The 24932-nt window shown below is 36.3% G+C and overlaps 1 protein-coding gene across 2 annotated transcripts in view; it reads left to right on the forward strand.

Moving 5' to 3' along the window:
- LOC131077299 (vacuolar protein sorting-associated protein 54, chloroplastic) overlaps window positions 1-23315 on the forward strand; it is a 158783-nt gene extending 135468 nt beyond the window's left edge. For both annotated transcript variants that reach the window (XM_058014762.2, XM_058014763.2), the window contains exon 20: window positions 22632-23315. The gene's annotated coding sequence lies outside the window, so the exon portion shown is untranslated. The remainder of the gene's footprint in view (window positions 1-22631) is intronic.
- The last annotated feature ends 1617 nt before the right edge of the window (window positions 23316-24932 follow it).

The raw sequence follows: 24932 nt of genomic DNA on the forward strand, positions 1-24932 counted from the left end.
TATTACAGACAAACCTGATTTGCTGGAGTTGATTTGAATCATTTGGATGGCCTCAAACGCATGTGTGAATATGTAGCTGGAATCTATCAACCTTGAAATCACAAAATTACATATGGGAAATCCATAAACATGAATAGTCAAACAGTTTGCAATTGAAAAGATGGATTGAATCACAAATATTTGCCATTTTATTTAAAAAAAAAAAGAAATATTGCAAAAAATTAAAAAATAGCGGTCAATTTTAGGAAAATGGTGGACAAGAAGGGAAAAATCATGGTTGGACGGTTTTTATCTAGATATTGTGTGATTTTGGATGAAAATCAGGTAGAAGGGTGAGATTTGAGATATTGTGATTCATTGTGAGATTTCCCCACAATTCTACTTCTGTGCTGTGTGGTATGGTAGAGCCCCTAAGGATTACTTTTGCCCCTTGCTACTGCATTGTTCTTCTCGAATAGATATCGTAAGAAGAACAAGGAATACTTAATCTCTTTAATTAAAAGTAGCGCTAGTTACCTCTCTATCCTTTTCCTTTAACCTTGATATTATTGGAGATGGCATTACAAGCTTAGAAATCCATAAAGCACTCATCCTTGCTGAAAATTGACTCAAATGATAGATTTCTATCAAAATAATAACATGATATGCAAAGAGTGCACATGAAATAAATCTGTCTTTATAATAAAGCTCTATATAATATGGGAGAAGTGCTATGCATGGTGTATCTAGATCTGCATGCAGTCCATAAAATGCTCTTCTAAAAAGGAGACAGAGTATACTGGACATTGTTGGAACCTTGGTGTGCTGTTCACTAGCAGAGAGTTCCAAGTAAGACAAGACTTGTATTGTTCAAGAACCTATTGAAGAATCTGATTATAGATTGGTATAAAGCGTTAGAAGCCTATGCAATAAGAATTTGATGGAGTTAAGCATTGTGGTATGGCAGGGAGGTTTGTTACAGCTTTAGTGTAGCTATAGTAGGAACTGCAAGACATTTAATGAATAACTTGCTATCGCATATTGATCTGAGTAGTTGTTGGAGCATTTATATAGTGTAGGTGCACATGTGGTAGTGTTGGAGAGGATGCAGTGACAATTGAGGACATGCATAGATTCAAGAGGGTGCCTAGAGATACCATAGATGTTTATAAGCAATTAGGTGTTTTCCTTTGTTATTGCAAACCTAGTTAGGTTTTGTTTGTAGTGCAGGAATACATGTATGTGGTTCAGGTGTTTTAGTCAACAACCTTTGACGAAGTGTAATATCTAATTATTTGAGATGGTTATTTGTTTGGGGTAGTTCCTTTCGAGATGATGTGCATATGTTGATGCCATAGTATGTTCAATAAATGGTTGTGTGACTGTTGTTATTCCATGGAAGTCTTAGAATTGTCTTATTTGTGGCATGAGTGGAATAGATTATTTATGTGCGGTTGCTTGAAGGTGTGGTAATATTGTAAAGCGTGATTATGGAGTTTGCACGCTGCTGCTTGCAGATTGAGAAATGTGTAAAATGACTAATTGTTTTTGGAGTCTATTTTAGATTAATACAATTGTCCTTTAGCTAGTGGCTTTTTCTTCATGAAGGTTTCCCATGTAAAATCTTGTGTCTCATGTGTATGCAATTTGTGCATGATTTCTTGTTCTTCCCTATTTGCTACTAAATGAATTGTTATGACAATCATAACTATAACTTGGATCACACAATTTGAAGGTATCTAATGTCCTAGTTTATTAATCATCTTTTGAATATTTATTTCCCAATGAACATGCCTGTTTTTGGCAGATTGTGGCAACAAATTCATAGCTTAAGTAGCATCTTGGAGTTCATACTTTACAAACTTGCAAAGTACTTAGGTACTTAGCAACTTTTTTTCCTAGTTGATATTTTGTAGGGTGAACTTGCTACTTGTCAAAATGAAGGAAAAAAATAGTGTAAACTGCCCCCCAAAATTGCAATATCTAGTGGCAGGAGTATAAAGGTATAGCTGTGTAAAGGGTAATATTGTGTAAGTGTATGTGGGTGGCATTTCGATAGTCAAAATAACCCTAGATTGCCTGGAATGAGGGTCCTATAATGGAAAACCTCCCACCCTTTCCTATTACTTCCTAAATTCCCACCCATTATATTGCCCTCCATATTGACTATCTCCTCCCACCCACTCTAGGGGGTTAGGGCACACAGGCTCTCATCTATTCCCTTGCCACTTGCCAACATATCACAGACAGATTCATCCTTGTTTATTTGTTGTTCCAGTTACATGCCCTAATTTTTTTGTTTGTTTAAAAATGTGGCCACTAAAAAATGAGCCCTCAACTAGAAAATATGCTCGAAAATGGGACTATAGGCTGAAAAATGTGATTGTATATTGAAATTTGCCCCCAAAATGCCCTATACATTGAATAGCATGCCCCAAAATGTAACTGTAAATTGAAAAAGTGATTGTAATATGAAAAACTCATTCTTTTCATACCAAGTATTTTTTTAAGTTATCAAATTTTGCCAAGTTTGTTTTGAGTTTTTAAATTTGCCAATTTTGTTTTGAGTTTCAAAATTTGGGGTTTGTTAAGTCCAAGTTTACAAACTATGGAGGTTACTATTAGCCTCACAAACCTCAAATCCTATTTGTAATCACTCTAAAATATTCAGTGAAACTCAGTGTATCGTGTAAAAGAAGTGGAAATTATTGATGTATAAGATTTTTTGTTTCATATTTTTTTTATATAGATAGATTTTCATGTGGTTATATCCAATGTGGATGCTGATTGGATTCATGCCATTTTCTCTCCATATGCATCCTATATTAACTAGATAGAGGGATTCAATGGGGCATAACAATAGGTCATGGGTTGAATTCGAATTGTATGTGAGTCCATATACATGTATATAGCTAAGTTGATGGTTTAGAATTGTGTATGAAGATACAACAATATTTTTGTGGTAGGGGATGGGTTTCCATTTTGGGTACTTTGGCACAAGAAAATATTAAAATCATAAATATATACATATTTATAGTCAAAAAATAGGAATCAAGTTTAGAATACGACACAACATGCGTATAATAAACAAAACTAGCATAAAAATAAAAATACTTTGATGTCAGTTTATCAAACTCAAATGTTATAATAGACATTCATTGTTCAATATTAAAATAATAAAATCACCAATTATTGTTCATATTAGTCTTTATAAAGAGCAACATCATCATCACTGACATTAGATGATGTAGGTATATTAGAATAGCCATAAGGAATGTCATTGATATTCACACTAAAAGTATGCTAGTTATTTAGCTCCTAAAAAAATGAAGATTGTTGGTAGCAAAAGCCTCCAAGTTAACTTGCTTTGGCTATATTTGCTCTTTTGCTTGTAGTCATTTTACTTATGTAAAAGAAAGAACAATTAGGAATGCATGTAACTCATTCCTCTAATTGTATGCATTATTTGATGCCAATTAGTGCACTTTATTAAGTGGATAAAGAAGTATGTATTCCAATCGCACTCAAAGGAGGATGAATTAACAACCTAGTGTAATGTCCTTGCTACATTGGTATGGGTTCACTTTGGGTATGGGACCCACACACAATTAGGCAGCCAAGTGTCCACAACAAGGCTTGCCTCGAAGTTGTTTGATGGGACAAAAACCTCACCCTTAATACCATTGGGCACCATTTATTAATAGTGGGCTTTTGGCATGGTGATTGCTTACCTGGGTATTAGAGACAAAGTCTCAAATCTTGAGTCTCGTGGAGTGTGGTGGTATGTAATGTCCCTATTGTGGTGGTGCATATTCCCATTTGATGTGTACCTATGATTAAGATACACCCATGATCAGGTAGTCCATGTGCATTGGGGGACCTACCTCTAGGTCGTTTGGTAGGACGAAAACCTTACCCTCAATGTTGATGGGCACCATTTAGTTTTAGTTTCGGACTTAAACATAGTGTTTTCTTAGCTTGATATTAGAGCGATCACTATGCGAAAAACTTGAATTGTTAGCGAATGGCGCCCACCACTATCAAAGGTGAGGTTTTTTGTCCCAACAAGTGTCTTGGAGGCTAGTTGTCTTGTGGACACATGGCTATTTAATTGTGAAGGGGTCCTTTATGTACACACCGAATGAGAATACACACCATCGTAGTAGAGACATTACAACCCACTGTGCTTTGCAACATTCGACTTCAAGATGTCGATTTTGATACCAAGCTAAGTGACCACAATGTTAAAAATTTGGATTGTTAGTAATTGATGCCTCCTAGCATTAATTGGTGCCTACTAGCATTAAGTTGGATGGGTGATTGTATTGAAATTTGAAGAGCAATCAATTGAAACACTTTCCTTGTAATTTCCACGTGTAACAGTCTGATCTCAGGCTTCAAGATGTCGAATTTGATACCAAGCGAAGTGATCACTATGTTAAAAACTTGGACTGTTAGTAATTGGTGCCTACTAGCATTAAGGGTGAGGTTTAAGGGCTCATAGCTGCACAGTCATGGGGGTGTCCTTGTAATGTCCCTGATGCAGTGATGTGGATTTCCACAGGGTGTGTACGTAATGTCACTATTGTAGTAGTCTAGATTCATGTTGGATGTGCACCTAAGAATGGGACCCATCTATGATCTAGGAGCCATGTGTCCATTAGGGGCCTCATCTCTAGGTTGTCTATTGGGAAGAAAACCTCACCCTTAACGTCGGTGGGGACCATTCACTAACAAGCTTAGTGACAACTATACCAAAAGCACAAACTATTAGTGAATGGTGCTCATCGGTGTTAAGAGTAAGGCTTTTGTCCCACTAGATGGCTTGGAGGTAGGCCCCCTTGTGGACACTTATTTTCGTAGTTGTGGATGGGTCCTAGCCTTGGCTACATGCCTATTGAGAATTCACACAATTGCAACATGAACATTGCAATGTACCTAGGGTTGGGATCCACCCATTATCAAGTCGCCATGTATCCACAAGGGGGCCCACTTTTAGGCCATGTGGTGGCACAGAAACGTTACCCTTATAGGTGGACACTGTTCACTAACAGCTTGAGATTTTCACGTAGTGGTCACTTAGCTTGGTTTTAAAATTTTCTTGAGGTGGAGTCTTGCAGAGTATGGTGGGCTGTAATGTTCTTATTGTAGTGTTGTGGATTCTTGCTAGGCATGTACCCAACGTTGGAACCCAAGGGAAATAGCCTCAAAGTTGTCTAGAGGGACAAAAATGTCATCCCTAATACTAGTGGGCACCATTCACTAGTAGTTTTAGCTTTTACCGTAGTGGTTGCATAGCTTGGTTTTAGAGCCAAGGTCTCAAAGTTGAACCTTGTCGAGTGTGGTGATCTATAAAGTCCTTGATGCAGCGGTGTAAATTCCCTCTATTTGGTACTAGGGTTGGGACTCACCCATGATTGGGTAGCCATGTGTCCTTAAGAGGCCTACATCTTGGCCATTTGGTGCAATGGAAACCTCACCCTTAATGTTAGTGCACACCATTCACTAATAGTCCAAACTTTTGTCATAGTGGTTGCTTAGCTAGACAGCTTGGAGGCCAACCCCCTCATGGACATGTGGTTTCCTGATCGTGGGTGGGTCCTAGCCTTGGGTACAAGCCCACCAAGAATTTGCACCACCATAATAGGGACATTACAATCCTATCTCTAGGTACATTCCTAATAGGAATTCACACCATTGCAATAGGGACTTACATCTATTGATGCAAAGCTATAAAGTTGGAGTTAGAAAATTATAATAAAACTTCAAACTTGAAAAATGTTATAAGAAATTCAAGTTTAGAAAGTTTCAGATAAAAAAAACTTGTAGTGAAACTTTGATCACAAAAGTTTGTTATTGGAATGTTTGTGTTGGTAAGTGCCAGCATATCCCCTCAGGATTCATGTCGTGGCCTAACAGCCCCCCTGTAAGATCCTTAACTGGGATGGTATTGGTTTCTTGAATAGATGCATCTTTTGGGAGAAACGGCCAGCTCAATTCCCTATAAGTGGTATCGGAGTGGGGTCACAGGTTTGAATCCCCTCGGGTAACGTTGAGGCGGAGATTTTTGGTAAGTGTCCAGCATTTCCCCTTGGGATTCGTGACATGGCCTAACAACCTCTTGTAAGATCCTTAACTGGGATAGTATCGATTTCTTGAATAGATGCATGTTTTGGGAGAAACAGCCAGCTCAACTCCCTATAGTTTGGCCATTGAACTACCACAAATTTGGAATGTATGGTGTTCTGCTCATACTTGTCATGATGAACATTACCAAATTCATTTATAACTACATCCTCCAAATCAAAATCAATAGTCTGGAAAATGCTAACTTGTACCCTTTGATGACTTCCATGGAGTTAATCCAAAGGCAAGAAGTAAAAGGATGCTAGATAAAACTTATACAATTAATCTATATGGGAATAGTGCAAATAGAAAAAAAAAAATAGTTTAACAAAGATAGATTAGCACACAATGCATAACAGTGTATACCTTAGGAATATTCTTTTAGGAAATCTAACATCCAATTCTTGAACCAAATTTATTCATAAAAACAAAGGTTGTAATACAACTACAAACTCAAGCCTCCATTGGAGATAGCACTAGCAATACTTCTTGAGAAACTTTGGCAGCTTAAAAGTACTAGCAAATACATATGATAATATCTGTGTCTTGAGCACTAATATATACTTATAGGCAAGCTTGAAACTAGAAATTTTAAATAGTTTCCAAATTCATGTGTTGAAACTTGATACTATGGGCAAGTTTAGTGCTCAAATGAAGCACAAAATATAGCACTCATTGCAACAGTGAGTCAACAAATAATTAAATGAGAAACTTCTTCCACCATCCTTGGATTTTACAATTTCAGACAAGTCATTTTTCAAAAATTCTCTTTGATTCTCTCCTAGTTCACACTCAACTCCATCTCTTCATGCATTTTCTATAATGACAACTCTTACAAAACTTGCAAATTGATGTGGTTGCATTTAGCAATGTTCATGACACTAAGCAGTAATTTAAAATCACTAAATAAAAATTAATTAACTAAATCAAAAATTATGACTTGCAAAGTGTATGATGCCTAAACCCAACGTTCTGCCACTTCTTGTATACATTGCAAGAGCAAGAGGAAAATTGCAAAAAGTTGTGAACTATTTGCTAGGAGCCGTGAGACCTATAGACTCACTACACCATTTGAGCCTCTCTATGCTTACTGGCTTTCTCAAAGAATCTACAACATTTCCTAGCATCACCCTCCCATCCCCAACTTTGTCATGAACAAAATGGTATTGAACATCAATTTGTTTTGGCTATGCATGAAAGGTTCGGTTTTTTCCAAGTTGATGGTACTACAATTGTCACAATAAACTCTAGTTGCTCCCTAACATTCAAGTATCCACAATATACTTTAGATTACTCTATTTGCTCTCATGTATCTTTGTCAGTTGTGTCTTCAGCAAGCGTGCCTTCATTAGCATGGACTTTGTTGGCATAGAATTTCTTAGCATCATCACTTTGTCAATTGATAGTGGAAAAATTCTACAATAGGCTTCTTCCATAGCACAGTAATTTCTTAGTTTGGTAGTGGATATACATGGTTTATAGACTTAGATTGGGCAAGAGATGTCAATAGTAGGAGCTCTTGCTCCCTAACTCATCCTAACATTTAAACCCAACTTTTGAAGCTAAATAGTCTCTTTATGAGCACGAGTAGTTGCCATGTACTATGCCTCTATAGTGGAGAAAGAAACCACAACTTGCTGCTTGCTAATCCAACTCATTGCACCATTGAATATGCCAAACACATAGCCGATAGTAGAGCTCCTGCTATTGACATAATCTAAGTCTATAAATTATGAACTTACCTTGCTACAAAAGAATCTTGTTGAAGAAGTTTTTCACTATTAGTTGACAAAATGATGATGCTAATGAAGTCTATGCCAGAAAAGTCCATGCTTACAAAGGCACACTTATTGAAGACACTTGACAAAGCTGTGTGCTAACAAATAGAGTAATCTGAAGTATCTTGTGCATATTTGAAAATCTTTTTCATTATAACCCATTGATCTTTGGTAGGATTAGACATAAATTGAGTCAAGACTCCCATTGCTTGGGTAATGTTTGGTTTGATGCGGACTATAACATACATGAGGCTCCCAATTGCACTAGCATAAGGAACATAAGACATATCCTCCATCTAACTAGGTGTATATGGACAATACTCAACTGGAAGCTTTATTCCCACAGAAATAGGGACACTCATTAGTTTGCAATCTAGCATGTTGAAACACATAAAAATAGAGTCAACATACTTACTTTGACTCAACCAAATCTTTTTGTTCGATCAATCTCATCTGATTTCCATTGCTAAGATAAAATTAGCACCTCCTAAGTTTTTCATTTTAAATTGTAAATATAAAGTTGAGATTTCAAGTCCCCAATCTTACCGTTATTGCTACTAGATGACAACATATCATTGACATTTAAAGTGATAATAATAAAATGATCATTATCTCATTTATAATAAATTTAGTGATCTAACTTAAATCTAACAAATCCCAACTTGAAAACATATGAATCAAATTTTGGTACCACATTCTAGGAGATTGTTGAGACTATAAAGGGATTTCTTTTGCAAACCAAATTTTTTTTAACTGTCTCAATGTAGTTATTTGATTGTGACATGTAGGTGCCTTTAAATCATCGTGCAAGAAAGTTGTCTTCACATCTATCAGCTCAACCTTAAGGTCAAAAGTAGCAATGACAGATAAAATAAATCAAACGGATGAAAGCTTTACAATTTGAGAAAGGATCTCTTGCAAAATTAATTCTATTAACTTGAGAATAACCTTTGGCAACCAACCTTGCTTTGTACTTCTTTAGCTTACCATTTGAAATAAACTTCTTGAAAACCTATTTGCATCCAATAGGTTTTTGACTTGTAGGCAATTGAACTAGATAACATGCATTGTTCTTCAATGCAACCATCTCTTCATCCTTGGCCATCCACCATAATATACTATTGTCCATTTCCATTGGCTCCATTATTTTGGGCTCATTGGTTTTAGTAGACAAAGAAATTTAGACAAACTATAAATATTTGGTGGGTGCTTGCCTTTGTCAAGTTGACCTCCTCAAAAGTCAGGGTGGAGTTTCCTCCTCCTCAAAGCTCTCAAAGCTTTTAGTACTATCCTCATTTAGTCCAACTTAAACTTGTGGTTCAGCCTCAAGTATAGCCTTCTTGCTCTTTAGTTGTAGCTACGCAAATAAGCATCATGCTTCAATTACTTAACAATAGGAATTGATCTACTTTGAAGACCACATTTTAACTATATGCAGTCTTTTTTTGTTACAGGATTCTAAAGCTTGTATCCTGTAACACCTGTACTATAGTTGATGGAGATGCAATTAATTGCATTGTAATCCAACTTAAACCTCATCTACTTGGGCACATGAACATATACCTTGTGACCAATCACATGGATATGTTGAAGTGAAGGTGTAATGCCCCCTACTAGGTTTAGGCTTGTTTTAACCTTAATTAAGCTAGTTCAATATACTTATGACTTAAACTAAGTTTATTAGGAGACAAATCTATCTTAACATGAATCGAATCGGTGATATTCCATAGTTCAATCGATCAATTTGCTACTAAGTAAATTATTCATCTACCACAATAGATAATTAACTCTATCATACTAGATAATTAATTTTATCATTCATAATTCTTAATGCAAATGTCAACCTTTGTTACTACGTCAGTTTTAAGGAAGAAGAGGATGTGTACGTTACCAAAGCGCTTAGAGAGCAAAATACAATAAGTTCCCTCAAAGTTTATAGATCCAAGCCTTTACTTATCTTGGGTGTATACCCTCAAGGTTTATGAATCACTGATCCCCACCCTCTCTTGGGAATCATCCTATTGATTGGATTTAGACTGCCCCTCTTTGGAAACATCTCATTTCCCAACTTCTTAAATACTGAAGACGTAACAGAAAAACATATTCTTCTTTCTGATATTAACTTAAGGATTCTATCTGATTTATATTCTAATATTTATTATTTATATACATGCCACAACATGCCACAACATTATTTTCTCAAACTTGCTATATTTTCATGTCACAACATAGTTTTCTCAATAGGTAACTATACACATATATAATTGTCACTATGTTCGGTATCATGCTATATTTTCCCATTTTTTAATTTAGAGAAGATACCACATTCTTTAAAATGTGGACATAGATATTTATTCTCGAATATGGAGATAAGCTGTTGGTAATATGAACAGGATCATTACACAAAGGAGTAGAATTGCTTGAAAGAATCAACCAATGATGATATTTCAATAGTGTAATGCAGAACTTGTCAGCAACCAAGGAGGGTGATTCTTATTTAATAACACATTCCCATCCAGAACTCAGTAGAAACTTTACATAATAAATTTAAGTAATGGAAGGGAGTATACCTTCATTCCACTCAGTGCTAGTGAGAGAAACCAGCCAGAAATGGTTCCAATAGCCTTCTTAGTAATGCATAATTTTGAATTTTCATTATGTAATTAATGACATTTGAGACTTGATTATATTCATTTTTGCAAATTATGAATATGAAGCATTGACGTATTTAAATATTCTTTTTATTGGGAATTATGAGTATCACTATTCTTATAATTTATAATTTTAAACATATATACCCAAGGAATTTTTTTCTTGCTGTCCCATTGTACTAGGGTTGGATAATCATACTCACACCTGTACTCAAATGTTAAAAAACTTATTTACCAGGGATTTTAGTGTGGTATAAGTTTCCCAAATTTTTTAGTGGGCTTCCATGGCGGTTTTCCCTAATGCGTCCAGAGCTTTAAATCTACTGGACAAAGCCTTATGAGGCTTTTACATTTATGGTGTAACACAGTCTAGTCTTCATCTTTTATTGTTGCAGGATTATTTTTGGAAGACAATGGTTAATAGATTTCAATTTACAAGGAAGTTCTCCATTTTAAGCATACACAATTCAAAATTTTTGCCATTATGTCCATCTCCAATCATGATGTGCTCACCATTTTTCTTGAAAAGATAATCTTCTTGTCACAACTCCCACTTGAACCAAAATTAATCAAAAAACAGTTTTCCCATCTTAAGATCTCAAGAAGTAGCCAAGATTCAATACCAAATGAAAGGATGTTGGATAAAATTTCCACAACTAATCCATGTGAGGGTAAGTGCAAATAGAAACAAGTATATCGCAATTTGACAAATAGAAATAAGCACATAATTCATAACGTACTCACCAATGTTTACCTAGGGAAAACTCTTTAGGGAAAAATTTAGCACCTGAAGCTTGGACCGGTTGCATTCATAACAACAAAAGTTACAATACAACCATTGGGACAAGTTTTCATAGATCATACCAACAATACTTTTGGAGTGTTTCAACCATAGTTGAACTACTCGCGACTCGGCTCGACTCGCCAAGCCCCTGGGAAAAAAACTCAGGGAAAACTCGGGAAAAACTCGGAAAAACTCGGCAACTTAAAAACACGCTTAAACTTAGTAAAAAATGTATTTTTTTGCAAAATTTAATGAGAAGATGCATCCAATGAGTCAATAAATGATAACACAAAAGAAACAAGCTGATTCTAGATATGTTTAAATGCAAAGTGTCTACAAAATTGCATCCTCATGAGGAATGTTGATGGCTGGAAGCCTGGAAGCAAAATAGTAAATTACTAAATAGTTTTTGTAAAAACAAAAGTAAATACATCATTACAAATTACAATTACAACTTCCTCTTCCCAGCTCTAGCAAAAACTTGGGGAGAGGTAGAACTAGAGGGTCTAGTCGTATAAGTCTGCTGTGGGCGTGACTGTACCTCCTCGCTCGGTATGGCTGACTGAGACTCATCCTCCATCCTGGATGAAGCTATGTCTCCACCTGCTTTTGGCACTGACAATGAATCCTCATCCTCATCCTCCTCAATGTCATCCAGCCTGAAACCAAATCCACCCCCCTCCTCCATAGCCTGCCTCTCTAAATCAGTGATGTCAGTGTCAGAAAACAATGGAGGCTGCTCCTGTGATGTCCAATCATTGTAAGGATCTATATCATTCAAGTCAATTGGACCACCTTCTAGTTCCTCTACCTTCCTTACGTGCAATCGAAGATTATATTGCACGTAGACAAGGTTATTGAGCTGTTTTTGCGCTAACTTGCTCCTCTTCTTCGTGTGGATTGCTTCAAACAAGCTCCAATTGCGCTCACAATTGGATGAACTACAAGGCTGACATAAGACTCTGAGGGCAAATATTTTGAGATGTGGGGTGTTTCCACCCCAATTTTGCCACCAAGCATCTGCAAAATAAATAAAATGGAAAAGTTAGAAAGCAAAGAGAAAAGAGAAAACATAATTTATCAATCATTTTAGTCTTTAGATCCCAAAATCCAAATGGCAAATGTTATACCTGGGGTTTGAGTGGTTCTTCCTCTCCTAGCCAGCTCTGAAGAGAATAGCTTACCCCTTCCTCCCTCATAATTTTGGAGCTCACTCACAATGAGGTCTCTCTCCTCAACATTAGGTACCATCCTCTCAATGCATGCACTGAGGCCCTCCATGACTTCTCCATTCGAATCTGAGTAAGAACCCTTGAACCTAAAACGAGGGTTGAGGAAGTACCCTGCTCTGCATGAATGGGTTGGTGGAGCTGATTGTTCCACCTCCTATCAACAATTTCCCAAATGGGATCAAATTTGAGTCTATCCCCCTTGTAGTGATTTTTGATAGACTCCTTGGCCCTATCCATGGCCTCATAAAGATATCCCATTGGGGTTTTATCCCCATCCACCAAGCGAAGAACTCGAACCAAGGGCTCTGACACCTACAATTGAAAAATACAAATTACAAAAAGAATAAAATTTAAATAATGAAGTTACAAATTAGTAACGAGAGACTTGAATCAAAAATAACTAAAATTTAAAAATTAAAGTTTTGAAGTAACAACCTTCACAATCTCTACAACCCTTTGTGCAAATTGGCTGTCGAAGACTATGCATGCGACAGCCTCTCCTTTAGGCTTCTTTGAATAATGAGTTAAGCCATTCTCCACTCACAAACATTTGTTTCAAAGAAGTCAATGCAGCAAGAAGGCTTTGCAACGTCAAGAAAATCGTTGCAAACCTTGTGACACTAGCTCTCACCAAATCTTTCCCTTGGGTGTGCTGTCTCATCAAATTTAGGACCCAAGGGTGATTGTAAATATATTTGGTGATCCTCCTTGCATCTTCCACAACTGGAGTCACCCACTCAAGTTTTCTTATGTCCTCCAAAAGAAGGTCAAGGACATGTGCTACACAAGGTGTCCAAAAAAGAGTGGGGTGCCTCTCTTGGAGGATTCTTCATGCAAAAGAAGAATTTATTCTTAAGAAATATGCAACCAAGTAAAACAAAGCCACAACAAATGAAAATATTGCTGATGCCTAAAAGTGATAATTTAAAAGGATTCTACCTGCTGACACATATGCTATTGCATTATCTGCGATGATTTGCTTCACATTCTCTACCCCCACCTCCATGACGACATGCTCCAACATTCCAGCCAATGTTTCTGCATTTTTCACCTTGCTCTAGGCATCAACAAATTTCAAGAACACTACATTCTCCTTGCAAGCAACCCAAAAATTGATGATGGTGCGGTTCTTGCCATCTGTCCACCCATCAGAAAGAATGGTGCAGCCATAATTTTCCCATTCAATTTTTTGATCCTCCATCACTTCTCTTGCCCTAGCAACTGCATTTGTGAGCAACCTACAAGTGCAAAGTGAAATTAGGTCTTAGTACACAATTTTGATTTAATAAACAAGAAATTTAAAAAATAATTAAAAATGAAATCAAGTGGACTATGTAGTAATTTACTAACCTCCCACTCAAATCCCTGCGAGAAGGGGCCTTGTACCCCTTTCCTGAAACTGTCATAGCAGTCACCAAATTCAGCCAATAAGCATTGTCCGCCACATTGAATGCAATGTTGTTGAAGTACCAAAAATAAGCTACTGCAATGTCAGTTTTCTCATGTACCTCCTTATTCCATCCAGTGGCCTCTAATGATGGTTGTGCTCCAGGTGTGTTCCTGGGCACAAAATAATCACCTATGGACCCTGATTGTGGTGATGGAAGTGGAACAGTGCTAGGTACTCTACTAGAGGAAGCAGAAGCAATGGGCGAGTTGATGGTGGGTTTGCGGATATGTGGGCCACGCCGAGAGCCCACTATGCCCTCAAGTGCTTCTTGTTCCTCTTCAAGGTCAACAGAAACACCTTGAGATTCAGCTATGGCTGATCTCATGGCTAGCTTTGCCCTCTCCCTTTGCAATTTCTTCTCTTCCCCAGCTGCAAGTAGGGAATTCATTTGTCTTTTTATTTCTTCACTAGTCCTAGGGCATGCTCTAGCATCATACCTATCTATTCCTGCAAGGTGGTATTTGAGGCGGTCGATGCCTCCATGAAGTATTTTCTCACATTTTATGCATATAACTGACCCAGGATCGGGTCCCTCATAGGCATACCTCCATTCCCCATCTCTAGCACCTCTAGGACGGGTGCCTATATATCCAGATGGGCATGGATCTAGTGGCCATTGCTCCCTTGCCCTGATTAATGCTTACTTAACCTACACATACAAAGTGAAAAAAAAATTAGCATTTTAGTTAAACAATTTAGCCAACTATCTACATTAGTTTAAATAAATTTAGACATCATTTTTTTTTTAAAGTAGGGTTTGATTTTTTTATTTAAAACTAGATTCTTCAAAAAAATTGTGAAAATTCAACAAAACTTGTCAAATCTAGTGTTAAATCTTGTGCAAATAACTTAGAAATGATTTAGACTACCTAGGAATCATTTCTAATCAATCTAAATGCAACAAAAAATAAACAAATTGTTTTAAAATAGCATAGAAAAAAAAAAACAAAAAAAAACTTACCTGGGAATCTGATTTTCTCTTCAAATCCCCTTCAAATCCACTTGGAATCACTCAAAAATCCCTCCAAATCACCTTCCAAGTCACTCCAAGTCAACTTCCCCTTTCTTAGCTCAAAACCCAATCAAAAAACAAAAAATGAATTATTGTTTTGCCGTTTTCGACTAAGTGAAACAACGGGCGAGTTTTTTTCGCGGACTCATCGAGTTTTTGCCAAAAACTTGCCGAAAACTCGGCGAGTTTTCTGGCAAGTAGAAGTCAAATCTACTCGCCAGGCTCAAAAACTCGGTGAGGTTTTGAAACTCTGCGAGTTTTTGGCGAGTGTGCCATTTGTGGTTTCAACAACATAAGAGTAGTTACATAGATATGATAAAACCTCCACTCCTAAGCATTCAATGTGTAGGCGAGCCCAAAACCAAAAACTTTGAATAGTTTCCAAATCCATTTGTTGATTCCATGGGCAAGTTTAGCCCCCAAATCAAGCACGAGATCCATCACTTCACACAATGGTGAGTTAACAAACGTTAAATGAGAAACTTCATTTACCAACCTTGGGTATTACAATTTTGGACTTATTCAACCTTTTGGAAAGCTCCTTGATTCTCTCTTAGTTCACACTTTAACTCCCTCTCTTCATGCTTGTTCTATAACGATAGCTCTTACACACATTTTAAGTTGTCATGGTTACATTTAATAACTAAAATTAGTAAAATCAAATAATAATATTTGCAAATTGCATGACCTTTAATCCCAACAAGAGATAAAGTGTGGTGGTCTTTTTATTCAATTACTCAACAACTAGCTTGCCGGTTCGGGTTCGGGCACCGTTTCGGGTTAGAAGAACTGGTACGCCGGTACAGCAAAATTTTGAAAAGGGGTTTGGGTTCGTTAGTACAAAAACATGTAAATTGTTTATATATATATATATATATTAATATTTGTGCAGCCTGGAAGCATGAATTAAGATTAGCATGTCACATAGCATCATATAAACAACAAAACAAACATAAACTTGTAATCATAGCATCATGATCATACCATAATAGCATCATATACATCAAGTTTAATATCAAAATGACAAAATATTCAAGTATCATTGTTTCAATTTTCAACAATATAAAGTTTAATCATCAAATGGATCAGCTAATTCATCCTCCTCATTCTCCTCATCATTGACATTGACATTAGATGAGCCAACGCCACTTGCACTTGCACTATAAGTTTGCTCGCCCTCCAAGTCATCAAGTGTCAATGCAAGAAGCTAAGAAGCGGGAGCATCCAAATCAGTATGCTCTGGTTCTATATCCCACATCTTCGTTTCCCCGTGTGTGTAGTCACGTTGTTTGTGTGAAAAAAGACGTAGGTTGGAATGCACATATACTAAATTCTCCGTTCTTTTTGATAGCAACCTATTGTGCTTTACTGAGTGGATGAAAGAGTATGTGCTCCAATTTCTTTCTGAAGTAGATGAACTAGCAACCTATGAAGACAAAGTAAACAATTAAAATTAAACTTACTGGCAACCTATGAAGACAAAGTAAACTATAAATAAACTTGTGATAAATTTTAATTAATTAAACTTACTTGTGATAAAACTTTTACAGCGAGGGGTTGTAGGTGTTGGAAGCATGCACCATGGAAGTACCACCAGCTATGAGCATCCTTCTTGGATCTATGACGAAGTGCCTCAACACTTAGACCATTCCCATTTGCGAATTCTATGAACTCATTTGTAACAATATCTCTTAAATCATCATCATGATACAGTCTAAGAAATGCTGCCTTGTACCCATCAAATACTTCTAGATCTGTCCATGGTGGAATCCTTCTTGGTTTATCAAGAAACTGATTGCTATAGTACTTTGGTGTCAAGGCATAGGCAAGAAGATGCAAAGGAGTGGTCATCTTATTCCACCTTTCTACAATAATTGCTTTCACTTCTTTGAAGAATTTCTCCTTAGGGTCATTCTCTTTTGCATTTATAGTGAACTTTATTTTTTCAAGCATTGAGTCAATGCCATCATAAATCTCACCAATGCAAGGCCTATCCATGTCGGTATAGCGAATCATACTCATAATGGGCTCAGTGATACTTAGGAGATATGTAACAAGATCCCATCATTTCTCATTCAATATTCTCTCCCTATTTTTTTCTGCCCTCTCACTGCTACTCTGCTTCCATACAGTCCAATTGTTGCTGATCACCATATTGCATAGTGCCACTCTAACTTTCACAAGTCGTTTTAAGACGATTGTGTTTGATGCAAAACGGGTCTCAACAACCTATAACACAAATTAATGCCAAAATGATTAAAAAATAAAGCCAAACTTTAAAGAAGAATACACAATATAGCTTACACAATGATATTATGAACATTGAAATTAAAAAAATCAGAAAATGTAAAATTAAATTACTATTTCACTTACCTTCAATAGCTCCAAATTCGAAAAGGATCTAAAAATCCCTTGAGACATATGGTGGTTTGTGATGAACATCTGGATGTCCTCAGCCTCTGCATACACATCTCTGATCCATTTTATTTTAGTCCCAATCCTTTGTAGCATAAGATTGAGTGAATGGACCGCACAAGGTGTCCAAAAGATGTGATCATAGCGTTCCTCAACCAACAAACCAGCAGCTCTACAATTTCTTGCATTGTCCGTTATGACTTGGACAACATTGCGGGGTCCCATTGACTCAATGTCGAGGATGAGAATTTCTGCAATAAATTGGCCATCTTTTACTTGGCCCTCATAATCCACAGCTTTCAAAAACATTGCCCCTTTAGGGGACACCGCTATGACATTGATCAATGGATGATTTTTAGCATCTTTCCACCCATCTGAAACAATTGTTACACCTGTCTCAGCCCATGAATCCCTTATGGGTTTCAATGCATCTTCAACCTTCTTCACCTCTTTGTCCAATAATGTTCCACGTACCTTCTCATAACCTGGGCCCTTATACCCTCTTGGAGCTTCATTAACACTTTTTATCATTTGCTTCCAATATGGGGAGCGAACAACATTGAAAGCCAACCCATTTGCACTAATGCACCTTTCTATATCTTGGTCAACAATGTCTCTACTCTCATTTTGAAATGTGGTTTTTAAAGGCCACTTTGTTCTTTTGCGTGTCAAGGGTGGTTCATTTTCAGGTTCATTTGTGGAAAAGAAGGGGTGGTCTTGTACTACAACATCGGGATTAGATGGGGCTTGCATTCCCCTTGTTTTCTTTGCTGCAGTTTGATTCCATCTACGGGCTTCTCTCTCTTCTGCCTCCTCATGCTCCTTAAAATATTTCATCACTGTCGCATCTAGTATAGGTTTACCATCTTTTCCAGGGCATTTTTTGATGCCTCTTCCTTTTATTCCACACAAATGGCCTACCACTCGATAATATGAACTATTACGTTCAATACCACATCCTTGGCATCTCCAACGGAATCCCCCACTTCTTGGAAGTGGGTTTAAAATGTCAACATACTTCCATAAGGGAGAATTCGGATCATTTCTTTGTTTTGTAATTGTTTGTTCACTGCCAACGGAGGAAGAGGTAGATGCCATTCTAGTTCCTATGGCAAGAAATAACATAAACATATTAAAAAAAATAAAAATAAATAAAAAAATAATGAAAAACAATTAATGTTTCATGTTTGACAATTTGTGAAACAAAAATAGTTGGAAAAAAATGTTAAAAAACCTACCTCTTGTAGCCAATGGGAGCTTGCAAATGTATGGAAATGATGCTGCAACACTTGTTGAAGCTTCAAAAATCAGTCTTCAACTCCTCCTATTTGATCTTGGAAGCCAAACTTTGTTCACCCTTTCTTCAACCTGCTGTCAAAAGACTTTTGTTTGCAACACAAATGAGGAGAAATGAGCCAAGATTATGTTTTAGAAGTCACTTTTAGGGTATAAAATTGACTTTTTACATGGCAGATTTAAAAAAAAATCTACATTTTGCATAAAAAAACCCGTTTTGGGTTGCCCAACCGTCCAGGTTCGACCTGGTTCAATCTTGGTCCACCCGGGTTTGAACCAGGTCGAACCCCCTATGGGAAATTCGAACCATGGTCGAACCAAGGCCGGACTGGACCCCAACCAGGGACTCGGGCTGTACTGTACCCGAAACAGGGGGTGTGGGGGCGAACCTGGTAAGCTAGCTCAACAAGAATTGTCTGCATCTATTTGAAGAGAATTTCTTCACAGTTTTTCTTGTTCTCATCTATGATGGTCTTCATCTTCTCAATCATTGAGTTGATGTCATTATACATATATTCCAAGCTTGCTTATCAATGTCAATATAACAAACCAATTTAAGATGTGCTGAATGGAACTTAAAAGCTATTATGTACGATTCTACCAAATATCATCTAGGATGATATTCTTAGTATTCATTACCTTATCAATGTTGGATTGCCTCCAAATGGACCAAAGTTGGCTGCTGACCATGTTAGAAAGTGCTTACCACACCATCACTAGTTTTCTTTAGATAATTGCGTTGAAGGCAAATCGGTTCTCAACAATGTATTAAAGAAAAATTTAGAAATAAAGAAGACATCATACTTAATAAAAGACTAAAGTGAAACATAAAATTGTATTGTTTTACTTACCTCTAGCGGCCAAATTTGAGAATAATTTGACTATGGTCCACAACATGTAATTGGTGATGAACATTTGGATCTTTTTGGTTTCAGCATATGCCTATTTGATACAATAAATTTTGTTGCCCATCTTGTTTAGCATAAGGCTGGGTGAGTGGACAATAGAAGGTGTCCAAAACATGTGTGAATAATGTGTCTTGACCAACAAATTAGCTACTTTGCGATTTTGTGGGTTTTCCTTTATGTTTGGGACAATGTTAGTAGGCCTCGTATTTCCAATGGTTCATATAAGGATGTGAGTAATAACCTGTGCATTCTTCATCTGTGCTGGGGCCGATTTTGGGCATCCTTCCATCCATAAAAAATTGACACCCTTTTCTCATTCCATGAATCTTTGATGGGCTTTATTGAATTTTCCACATATTTCACCTCCTTTGTTAATAAGGTGTTGCACAGCTTCTCGAAACTTGGGTCCTTGTACTCTTTTAGAGCCCCAATAATTTTTTTCACCATTTCTTACTAATATGACCAAACAATGTTGAAAGCCAAATCATTTGTATAGATGCTCTTGCAATATGTTGATCAACAATCTCTTGGGATTCATTCAAGTGCCTTTTACAATGGCCTCCTTGTTCTCTTATTTGTTGCATGCTCTTCTTTTGATGTGGGCAAAAATGAATGCCTTTTTACCACAGCTTCAAGAACACCAAGAAATAGCGAAGCGTGGGGTCTCTTCAATCCTCTCTTTGCCAAAGGATATCCTATTCTAAGGGCAAGTATGGTTCCCATGCTAGGAATACCACATAAATGGGCTTTCATTGGACTGTATAAGCTTGCATATCTACCAACACATCTATTGCAAACCTTAATATAATGTTCACCACCTAGAACGTGTTGTATCATGTTAACATACTTCCACAATAGTGAAATGTGTTTATTTTTTAAAAGTGATGTTGGCCCATGGAGCTAGAATTGGTTGTCATTATAATCTCTATGGTAACATGTTTGGAAAAAAGCACTTTGGAAATTAATGAAAACATAAAATATATTCTTACTCATTTAACTTAGAACAGGAAAAAGAAAAACAATATAGCAAAACAAGAGAGTTCGTTGAATAAAAATGAAGATAAAAACAAAAAAAGTTTATGTCCAATACAAAAATGTACTCCACGATCTCATTGGTAGCAAATGGGCTGTTGCACACACATAGGAACAGCAATTCAACTTCTTTGGAACCTTCAATGATCAATCTTTAGCTCTATTTATTCACTGACAAACAAAAATGAAAGTTTAGTAAGTGTATTTGGTTTTTGTGTTTTATTTTCAAATTGAGTTAATGTGTTTGTTTTTGTGTTTCAATGTGTTTTTAGGTCAATTTTAGGGTTTGGGGGTGCTTTAAAATTGGCCAATTAATCCATTAATAGGAAAACATAAATAAATAAAGAAAAGGTAGAAGTATTAAAATTGTGCCCAGTTTGCCCTAGGCATGACAGAGCCCATTTGAGTTTGCTTGGGCATGCTGGCGAATTTGTAGTAATTTTTTCGTGTTTTTTTTCTACTCATGGATTGTTTAGTCAACTTGAGAATGTACCCCTAAACCCTAAAATTGACCTTGAAACACCCTCAACAGAATGAGCCACATTCTTGGATTGGGTATGGATTAGACTTGGATTTGGAGGGTATTCTAAGTGAACCTTTATATATAAGTTTTGAAATTGTGCAAAAACGTAGATGATTCTAAGTACAATAATGTTGGAATCTGAATTGGATCTGATTCACCCATGGGTTTGGACATGACATTAATTTTTTCAGCTGGATTTATTTTGGAATTATGCCTACACATACCTAGGTGATTCCAAATGAATTAGGGTGATTACAGGGCAATTTTTGAAGCTTATTTTGTCCATCCATGAGGTCCTAAAAAAAATTGTAACCAGCCAGCCAATGGCCAATTGAGACATTTTGATCATGTGAATACCCTTTTTATCTGGTGTTTCCTAAGCAATGTATTTGCTTGGTCAAGCTTCATTTGTATAAATCCCTGGTTTGTAGTTCTGTCAGTCAGTAAGCATTGACATACAACTGGTTTGGTTTGCTAAGAAGAATATATACATACATCTGTTACCGTTTTACAATAAAGACACTTTTGTGTTTGAAAAACTCAAAGCAATTGTTACAGGTTAAAGGTCATAGTTATGGTCATCTGAACACTCGTAGAGAAATTTTAGAGGATCATTGTTATATTTGTTTTTTCATTGGGAGGGAAAACACTTTGTATATTTATTCGCCATATTGTAAAGCATCATAGGGTATCTTCAAATTAGTTCAGATTTGAACCTGGATTCATTTCTTACAATGCTGGCAAAATTTAATATTGAATCCAGGTGTTTAAAGCTAAACTATAATATCTGGTATGCAAGATATATAAAAGAGTGAACACATCAATTTGAATTTGCTGGAGTATCACATTTCTGTCCACAATATACCCGAAAAATTTAATGAACAAGATTGTAATAACACAAGAAGTTCTGACTTTTTGCAGTGTTTTTTTATGGTGGCAATTTGCATGCTTGCTGATACTGCATTCAGGCTTATGTTATTTCAGGAAATGATGTTTTTCTTATGTTTGTGGATACACACCATAGAAACAAAAATTGGGAAAGAAACCAGTTATCAAGGACACACCATCATCCACTGACAGTAGCTGGAAATTTATTAAGTGTAATTTTACAGCTTCTATTAGTAGCATCTCCTGACAAGAGTTGCTTTTTGCTTCTTGGACATAATGTGACTCTTTTGTGAGATACTTGGATTTTATTTATGCTATATATGAGCTATGATATCAAAATTTTTATGAGTAATTGCTGGGTTCCTTTTGAATCGATTACTATAACTGTTCAATATCGAATTTTGTTCAAATCTACTGTCTGAGGTGGAGCATATGAATATCCGTTGGATGAGGATATGCTGAAAGTACATTGTTATTATTACATCATTATCAATTGAATATTTTAATCTGTTTAAAGTTTTTAATTATTCTTTAACGTGTACCCAATATTGCAACAGGTACAATTGTTTTTGGGCTTGCTTAGACTGTGACGATGAGTTCAAAGATTGAATTTAGCTGGAGATAATCTGGAACTGAAATCTTGGGTCCTCTGTTTTCTGCAATGTATTTTGGCGTTTAAAGATGGATTCTAATATTTGGTATGCAAGATAGCCTTTTTATCCTTTCAAATTCTTTATTAAGTGTTTTGTTATTGTCTTGCGATGTGGTCACCATCGCTGGCATTCTTTCCTGATGTTGCTGTACTACACAATTCTGAAAGCATCCCAATGTTCTAAAAAATCTCCTTCTATCAGACCATTGGCAGTATTTTTTGTTGACGTGAAGTATGTCAATGATATACTATTCTGATTGTGAGCAGAATGCCTCTCTTTCTACTCCTATTTTACTTGTAGCAATATTCAGAAGAAGTTTCTTGCCCAGCTTTTTTACCCATTTTCCAATTCTTCTCTTCATCCTTACTGTCAATTTTCAATGCGAGGCGATAAAATAGTTCGTGTATCTTTCAGTTATATTGAGGTATATCCTCAGGTATGGGTTGAGCCTATGGTTTAACAGGTATGAACAACTAGTTGAAGAAGTCTCAATCCCCACAACCAGCTGGTAGAATTACAGATCCATGGATCTGCTTAAGTAAAATTGATTTGACTTTGTTCAATATGAATCTTGCATATATTTAGTTTTCTGCTGTGTCTTTGCAGAATAGGATAACTTCATATCCTAATGTTTACATTTTTGAATATGCATCTGACAATTGGACCTGGGTCACATGTAAGGCTGTTCAATCACGTATGAGCAATTCTCTCAAAGGTTGAGCATGTGAATAAATGAGGAAGAAAATTTTAGATATAATTTCTTTCTCTCTGGTGTATCGATTGTTAGGAATTGGCTTAGATATTTTATGATCTATTTTTCATGCTTATTGCTTATTCTTAGTGCAGTGGCAAAAACCACATAAAAATGCTTAATTTCACTCAATTCAAGTGAATTTTTGTAGATAAATTGATTTTTCTTGTGTGATTTGACTGTTTCTAGGAATTGTCTTTTGTAGACATTTGTATAGATTGGTTTTCATGCTTATTGCTAATTTAAAAACAGCGGCAAAAATCACATAAAAATGCTCTGGTTCATTCAATTCCAGTAAACAATTGCTTGTGACTAAATTTGGTAGTTTTGCTGTTTTCAGCTTTGAGGATGTCCAAGGTAAACACTTCATAGTTCATTCACAGTTCAAAGTATAAAATATGGTTGATCTAGTCCTGATAACTTTTTGGTTTGATATCATGTGTGTGGCATCTTAATTCTATTTGGCAATTCTGAGGGCTTTTAGAAGTCTGTCATATTTGTTTTTGGTAATGTTTTTCATACAAGAAGATAATAATACATTCAAAGAGGTTGCCTGAGTCATAGTAAGCAGAAAATTTCACTGGCAAGACAAGGATCTTTTCTGCACCCAGATTTTTTTGCGGGAATATATCCGTGCTCCAGCCTGTACCCTTATTCATTTACTGCAATGTACAGATTTGAAATGACATCCCTGTACAATGGGGTCTCCATGTGACGAGGGCTAATATATATATTGTTTCACGGGAATTCATGGAATTCTCTCCATTAAATGGGTATGCACTGGAACAAATTACATCTCTAAGGGAGATACACAAAGCTATATGGGGAACATAGCAAGCACTCAGCTGTTTCTTTTGCCTGTATGTTTTTTCATATGCTTTTAGTAGTGAACTTCACTAAAACGATAGCCATCAACGTATTTTATAAAAAAAATACAAAGGTCTATTGATACAGTCTAGCCTGGGGACCAAATGAATGGAAGCTGTGTGCAAGCAGCACAAAACAAGTATTTTTGCACTATTTTGAGCTTGTTATGCTGTTCTCACCCTTTTGGTGGCCATTTGCCAGAAATTTAAAAATTCCATCATTTAGTGAGGTATTTATAACTAGGAGCTCCATAAATTGCATAGAACTTTAAACAAATTTAGACAAGGAAATATATGGTGTATGAGTAGTCAAATGAATCTCATAACCTATCTTGACATAGTTCTAACCCCATATGAACTCAAACTGGAACAAAGACTGGAGTTCTTAGGCCTTCTCAAGGCAATATAGACAAGCATAATGGTAAACCACGCAAACTTATTGAATCAGTTTTTGATTCGACCACAACATTGTTGTCAGGCATTCTAACATTTCTTTAATTGTTGTAGTGAAAAATGCATTTTGTCAAACACTTAGGGCAATTTTCTGCACCTGATTTCTTTCTGCAGACATGGAGATAAATTCAAAAT

Source organism: Cryptomeria japonica, chromosome 8, assembly GCF_030272615.1.
Source record: "Cryptomeria japonica chromosome 8, Sugi_1.0, whole genome shotgun sequence".
In the NCBI taxonomy this organism is placed as follows: domain Eukaryota; kingdom Viridiplantae; phylum Streptophyta; class Pinopsida; order Cupressales; family Cupressaceae; genus Cryptomeria; species Cryptomeria japonica.